General features: G+C 46.7%; 2 non-coding genes across 2 annotated transcripts; both read right to left on the bottom strand.

Moving 5' to 3' along the window:
- Nucleotides 1-921: 921 nt before the first annotated feature.
- Nucleotides 922-993, bottom strand: Trnai-aau (transfer RNA isoleucine (anticodon AAU)). Its single transcript has one exon. It is a non-coding gene; the product is annotated as a tRNA-Ile (tRNA).
- Nucleotides 994-5,545: 4,552 nt separating this feature from the next.
- On the bottom strand, nt 5,546-5,617 carry Trnai-aau (transfer RNA isoleucine (anticodon AAU)). Its single transcript has one exon. It is a non-coding gene; the product is annotated as a tRNA-Ile (tRNA).
- Between the last annotated feature and the right edge of the window lie 2,322 nt (nt 5,618-7,939).

The raw sequence follows: 7,939 nt of genomic DNA, 5'->3' as shown, positions 1-7,939 counted from the left end.
AAGAAATTGCATGACAACAAGCAGAGCTAGTGGCTTCAAAATTAACACACATACTTTATGTGACTCAAAAGCCGAACGAGTTACTTTCCGACGTTGTTTTAGATGTGCAAGTGATAGTCAAAACTCGCTGTGTCGGCACTCTGCCGACCATTTCGCTAGTTAACACCGGTCTTGCTGTGTGTGTTTGAAGCTCAAGAGCATCTCCAAGCAAAAAATGGTCAACAGCAACATTCAGACGGTTTCGTACTGCTCAATTGCTACATTAAAACGGTATGTTTCTTTTTCAGATCTGGAAAAACACAAGCGTGACAGCATTCGAACCCGTAATTTTCAGATCCGAAGTCCGACGCCTCATCCACCAGGCCACACGGTCACTGACGACCAACATTTACATGTATACGACTCATCTCGAAACGCTCACACCCCTGAGGATTTGTGTTTTCGTTCTACACAGCCGCTGCCCCTTGCTCTTTCCCACCCATTCGTTACATTCAACCTCTGACGAGACCGACCAAATATAGACTGAGAAACAAGACCACACACTTTGTGCATTCGGAATCGAAGGCAGGGCGTCCCTCGCCGCATTTGCTACGATGGCCATTTGCTACTTCTGCAGAAGCGGCGGCGGCGGCGACGACGACGACGACGACGACGACGACGACGACGACGACGACGACGACGACGACGACGACGAAGATCGCGAGAGGCTCTGAGATATGTGAGAAATACATCTATAAAATGTAATTCAGACTGCCTCGTCCCACCTTATGCTGTACCGCTTTGGCAAATGCTTTATCGGCGCCATTCGCCTTAATCACATCTGAGAGTAATTCTTAAAAAAACGCCTGTCGCTAATTGTTCGTCATCACAGGTACTGTTTGCTATACGGCCACGACGCGCAACTGATTTCCAAAATTCATCTTTCTCCTGTGAGGATGGAACTTACGACCACTGGTTTATTAGACCAGTGCTCTACCACTGAGCTAAAGAGGCGCGGCCTAGCGGTACTCTTGTGTACTTCGTCCTTACGGTCGTCTGCATCATCAGACTTTAGCTGACAACACTTCATATTACCGGCTAATATTTGCAGCTATGGCGACAAATTACTGCTTGGCTACACATCTGACACGTAACCGATGTGCTCTCCAAACAACAACACTTGCATTTCAGAACATGTCTTTCACACATGTCTACAAAATCACCTTCACCTTCAAATACAGTTTCCTTGCGACTGACAGAGACGTAGGCAAAGTTTAATGTTGCTATTTCCATTAAATCTCGTTAATTAGAAAAACGGTAATTTACATCTGCAGCGGAACAAAATTCCGTTCGCGCCCAGCGTGGGGCTCGAACCAACAAACCTAGGATTAAGATTCTCACGCTCCACCGACTGAACTAGCCGGCTACCTCGATGAATACCTCCCGGGTAGCACGTCACACAGTACTCGTTTGGGTTGGGTGGTCCCATACAGAATCTCTCCATGCTGCCTAATGTTTTCCTAACGTCACACTCGTCACGTACTTCACTTTTATGTCATAATCATTTCCGAGAGGCAAAGAAATTGCATGACAACAAGCAGAGCTAGTGGCTTCAAAATTAACACACATACTTTATGTGACTCAAAAGCCGAACGAGTTACTTTCCGATGTTGTTTTAGATGTGCAAGTGATAGTCAAAACTCGCTGTGTCGGCACTCTGCCGACCATTTCGCTAGTTAACACCGGTCTTGCTGTGTGTGTTTGAAGCTCAAGAGCATCTCCAAGCAAAAAATGGTCAACAGCAACATTCAGACGGTTTCGTACTGCTCAATTGCTACATTAAAACGGTATGTTTCTTTTTCAGATCTGGAAAAACACAAGCGTGACAGCATTCGAACCTGTAATTTTCAGATCCGAAGTCCGACGCCTTATCCACCAGGCCACACGGTCACTGACGACCAACATTTACATGTATACGACTCATCTCGAAACGCTCACACCCCTGAGGATTTGTGTTTTCGTTCTACACAGCCGCTGCCCCTTGCTCTTTCCCACCCATTCGTTACATTCAACCTCTGACGAGACCGACCAAATATAGACTGAGAAACAAGACCACACACTTTGTGCATTCGGAATCGAAGGCAGGGCGTCCCTCGCCGCATTTGCTACGATGGCCATTTGCTACTTCTGCAGAAGCGGCGGCGGCGACGACGACGACGACGACGACGACGACGACGACGACGACGACGACGACGAAGATCGCGAGAGGCTCTGAGATATGTGAGAAATACATCTATAAAATGTAATTCAGACTGCCTCGTCCCACCTTATGCTGTACCGCTTTGGCAAATGCTTTATCGGCGCCATTCGCCTTAATCACATCTGAGAGTAATTCTTAAAAAAACGCCTGTCGCTAATTGTTCGTCATCACAGGTACTCTTTGCTATACGGCCACGACGCGCAACTGATTTCCAAAATTCATCTTTCTCTTGTGAGGATGGAACTTACGACCCCTGGTTTATTAGACCAGTGCTCTACCACTGAGCTAAATAGGCGCGGCCTAGCGGTACTCTTGGGTACTTCGTCCTTACGGTCGTCTGCATCATCAGACTTTAGCTGACAACACTTCATATTACCGGCTAATATTTGCAGCTATGGCGACAAATTACTGCTTGGCTACACATCTGACACGTAACCGATGTGCTCTCCAAACAACAACACTTGCATTTCAGAACATGTCTTTCACACATGTCTACAAAATCACCTTCACCTTCAAATACAGTTTCCTTGCGACTGGCAGAGACCTAGGCAAAGTTTAATGTTGCTATTTCCATTAAATCTCGTTAATCAGAAAAACGGTAATTTACATCTGCAGCGGAACAAAATTCCGTTCCGCCCAGCGTCTGGCTCGAACCCACGACCCTGGGATTAAGAGTCTGACCCTCTACCGACCGAGCTAGCCGGCTACCTCGATGAATACCTGCCGGGTAGCACGTCACACAGTACTCGTTTGGGTTGGGTGGTCCCATACAGAATCTCTCCATGCTGCCTAATGTTTTCCTAACGTCACACTCGTCACGTACTTCACTTTTATGTCATAATCATTTCTGAGAGGCAAAGAAATTGCATGACAACAAGCAGAGCTAGTGGCTTCAAAATTAACACACATACTTTATGTGACTCAAAAGCCGAACGAGTTACTTTCCGACGTTGTTTTAGATGTGCAAGTGATAGTCAAAACTCGCTGTGTCGGCACTCTGCCGACCATTTCGCTAGTTAACACCGGTCTTGCTGTGTGTGTTTGAAGCTCAAGAGCATCTCCAAGCAAAAAATGGTCAACAGCAACATTCAGACGGTTTCGTACTGCTCAATTGCTACATTAAAACGGTATGTTTCTTTTTCAGATCTGGAAAAACACAAGCGTGACAGCATTCGAACCTGTAATTTTCAGATCCGAAGTCCGACGCCTTATCCACCAGGCCACACGGTCACTGACGACCAACATTTACATGTATACGACTCATCTCGAAACGCTCACACCCCTGAGGATTTGTGTTTTCGTTCTACACAGCCGCTGCCCCTTGCTCTTTCCCACCCATTCGTTACATTCAACCTCTGACGAGACCGACCAAATATAGACTGAGAAACAAGACCACACACTTTGTGCATTCGGAATCGAAGGCAGGGCGTCCCTCGCCGCATTTGCTACGATGGCCATTTGCTACTTCTGCAGAAGCGGCGGCGGCGACGACGACGACGACGACGACGACGACGACGAAGATCGCGAGAGGCTCTGAGATATGTGAGAAATACATCTATAAAATGTAATTCAGACTGCCTCGTCCCACCTTATGCTGTACCGCTTTGGCAAATGCTTTATCGGCGCCATTCGCCTTAATCACATCTGAGAGTAATTCTTAAAAAAACGCCTGTCGCTAATTGTTCGTCATCACAGGTACTGTTTGCTATACGGCCACGACGCGCAACTGATTTCCAAAATTCATCTTTCTCCTGTGAGGATGGAACTTACGACCCCTGGTTTATTAGACCAGTGCTCTACCACTGAGCTAAATAGGCGCGGCCTAGCGGTACTCTTGGGTACTTCGTCCTTACGGTCGTCTGCATCATCAGACTTTAGCTGACAACACTTCATATTACCGGCTAATATTTGCAGCTATGGCGACAAATTACTGCTTGGCTACACATCTGACACGTAACCGATGTGCTCTCCAAACAACAACACTTGCATTTCAGAACATGTCTTTCACACATGTCTACAAAATCACCTTCACCTTCAAATACAGTTTCCTTGCGACTGGCAGAGACCTAGGCAAAGTTTAATGTTGCTATTTCCATTAAATCTCGTTAATCAGAAAAACGGTAATTTACATCTGCAGCGGAACAAAATTCCGTTCCGCCCAGCGTCTGGCTCGAACCCACGACCCTGGGATTAAGAGTCTGACCCTCTACCGACCGAGCTAGCCGGCTACCTCGATGAATACCTGCCGGGTAGCACGTCACACAGTACTCGTTTGGGTTGGGTGGTCCCATACAGAATCTCTCCATGCTGCCTAATGTTTTCCTAACGTCACACTCGTCACGTACTTCACTTTTATGTCATAATCATTTCTGAGAGGCAAAGAAATTGCATGACAACAAGCAGAGCTAGTGGCTTCAAAATTAACACACATACTTTATGTGACTCAAAAGCCGAACGAGTTACTTTCCGACGTTGTTTTAGATGTGCAAGTGATAGTCAAAACTCGCTGTGTCGGCACTCTGCCGACCATTTCGCTAGTTAACACCGGTCTTGCTGTGTGTGTTTGAAGCTCAAGAGCATCTCCAAGCAAAAAATGGTCAACAGCAACATTCAGACGGTTTCGTACTGCTCAATTGCTACATTAAAACGGTATGTTTCTTTTTCAGATCTGGAAAAACACAAGCGTGACAGCATTCGAACCTGTAATTTTCAGATCCGAAGTCCGACGCCTCATCCACCAGGCCACACGGTCACTGACGACCAACATTTACATGTATACGACTCATCTCGAAACGCTCACACCCCTGAGGATTTGTGTTTTCGTTCTACACAGCCGCTGCCCCTTGCTCTTTCCCACCCATTCGTTACATTCAACCTCTGACGAGACCGACCAAATATAGACTGAGAAACAAGACCACACACTTTGTGCATTCGGAATCGAAGGCAGGGCGTCCCTCGCCGCATTTGCTACGATGGCCATTTGCTACTTCTGCAGAAGCGGCGGCGGCGACGACGACGACGACGACGACGACGACGACGACGACGACGACGACGACGACGACGACGACGACGACGACGACGATCGCGAGAGGCTCTGAGATATGTGAGAAATACATCTATAAAATGTAATTCAGACTGCCTCGTCCCACCTTATGCTGTACCGCTTTGGCAAATGCTTTATCGGCGCCATTCGCCTTAATCACATCTGAGAGTAATTCTTAAAAAAACGCCTGTCGCTAATTGTTCGTCATCACAGGTACTGTTTGCTATACGGCCACGACGCGCAACTGATTTCCAAAATTCATCTTTCTCCTGTGAGGATGGAACTTACGACCACTGGTTTATTAGACCAGTGCTCTACCACTGAGCTAAAGAGGCGCGGCCTAGCGGTACTCTTGTGTACTTCGTCCTTACGGTCGTCTGCATCATCAGACTTTAGCTGACAACACTTCATATTACCGGCTAATATTTGCAGCTATGGCGACAAATTACTGCTTGGCTACACATCTGACACGTAACCGATGTGCTCTCCAAACAACAACACTTGCATTTCAGAACATGTCTTTCACACATGTCTACAAAATCACCTTCACCTTCAAATACAGTTTCCTTGCGACTGACAGAGACGTAGGCAAAGTTTAATGTTGCTATTTCCATTAAATCTCGTTAATTAGAAAAACGGTAATTTACATCTGCAGCGGAACAAAATTCCGTTCGCGCCCAGCGTGGGGCTCGAACCAACAAACCTAGGATTAAGATTCTCACGCTCCACCGACTGAACTAGCCGGCTACCTCGATGAATACCTGCCGGGTAGCACGTCACACAGTACTCGTTTGGGTTGGGTGGTCCCATACAGAATCTCTCCATGCTGCCTAATGTTTTCCTAACGTCACACTCGTCACGTACTTCACTTTTATGTCATAATCATTTCCGAGAGGCAAAGAAATTGCATGACAACAAGCAGAGCTAGTGGCTTCAAAATTAACACACATACTTTATGTGACTCAAAAGCCGAACGAGTTACTTTCCGATGTTGTTTTAGATGTGCAAGTGATAGTCAAAACTCGCTGTGTCGGCACTCTGCCGACCATTTCGCTAGTTAACACCGGTCTTGCTGTGTGTGTTTGAAGCTCAAGAGCATCTCCAAGCAAAAAATGGTCAACAGCAACATTCAGACGGTTTCGTACTGCTCAATTGCTACATTAAAACGGTATGTTTCTTTTTCAGATCTGGAAAAACACAAGCGTGACAGCATTCGAACCTGTAATTTTCAGATCCGAAGTCCGACGCCTTATCCACCAGGCCACACGGTCAATGACGACCAACATTTACATGTATACGACTCATCTCGAAACGCTCACACCCCTGAGGATTTGTGTTTTCGTTCTACACAGCCGCTGCCCCTTGCTCTTTCCCACCCATTCGTTACATTCAACCTCTGACGAGACCGACCAAATATAGACTGAGAAACAAGACCACACACTTTGTGCATTCGGAATCGAAGGCAGGGCGTCCCTCGCCGCATTTGCTACGATGGCCATTTGCTACTTCTGCAGAAGCGGCGACGACGACGACGACGACGACGACGACGACGACGACGACGACGACGACGACGACGACGACGACGACGAAGATCGCGAGAGGCTCTGAGATATGTGAGAAATACATCTATAAAATGTAATTCAGACTGCCTCGTCCCACCTTATGCTGTACCGCTTTGGCAAATGCTTTATCGGCGCCATTCGCCTTAATCACATCTGAGAGTAATTCTTAAAAAAACGCCTGTCGCTAATTGTTCGTCATCACAGGTTCTATTTGCTATACGGCCACGACGCGCAACTGATTTCCTAAATTCATCTTTCTCCTGTGAGGATGGAACTTACGACCCCTGGTTTATTAGACCAGTGCTCTACCACTGAGCTAAAGAGGCGCGGCCTAGCGGTACTCTTGTGTACTTCGTCCTTACGGTCGTCTGCATCATCAGACTTTAGCTGACAACACTTCATATTACCGGCTAATATTTGCAGCTATGGCGACAAATTACTGCTTGGCTACACATCTGACACGTAACCGATGTGCTCTCCAAACAACAACACTTGCATTTCAGAACATGTCTCTCACACATGTCTACAAAATCACCTTCACCTTCAAATACAGTTTCCTTGCGACTGACAGAGACGTAGGCAAAGTTTAATGTTGCTATTTCCATTAAATCTCGTTAATTAGAAAAACGGTAATTTACATCTGCAGCGGAACAAAATTCCGTTCGCGCCCAGCGTGGGGCTCGAACCAACAAACCTAGGATTAAGATTCTCACGCTCCACCGACTGAACTAGCCGGCTACCTCGATGAATACCTGCCGGGTAGCACGTCACACAGTACTCGTTTGGGTTGGGTGGTCCCATACAGAATCTCTCCATGCTGCCTAATGTTTTCCTAACGTCACACTCGTCACGTACTTCACTTTTATGTCATAATCATTTCCGAGAGGCAAAGAAATTGCATGACAACAAGCAGAGCTAGTGGCTTCAAAATTAACACACATACTTTATGTGACTCAAAAGCCGAACGAGTTACTTTCCGATGTTGTTTTAGATGTGCAAGTGATAGTCAAAACTCGCTGTGTCGGCACTCTGCCGACCATTTCGCTAGTTAACACCGGTCTTGCTGTGTGTGTTTGAAGCTCAAGAGCATCTCCA

The sequence above is a fragment of the Schistocerca gregaria genome, chromosome 8, assembly GCF_023897955.1.
Source record: "Schistocerca gregaria isolate iqSchGreg1 chromosome 8, iqSchGreg1.2, whole genome shotgun sequence".
NCBI lineage: Eukaryota > Metazoa > Arthropoda > Insecta > Orthoptera > Acrididae > Schistocerca > Schistocerca gregaria.
The sequence above is the reverse complement of the archived record's forward strand: the minus strand, read 5'-3'. Positions and strand labels throughout refer to the sequence as shown.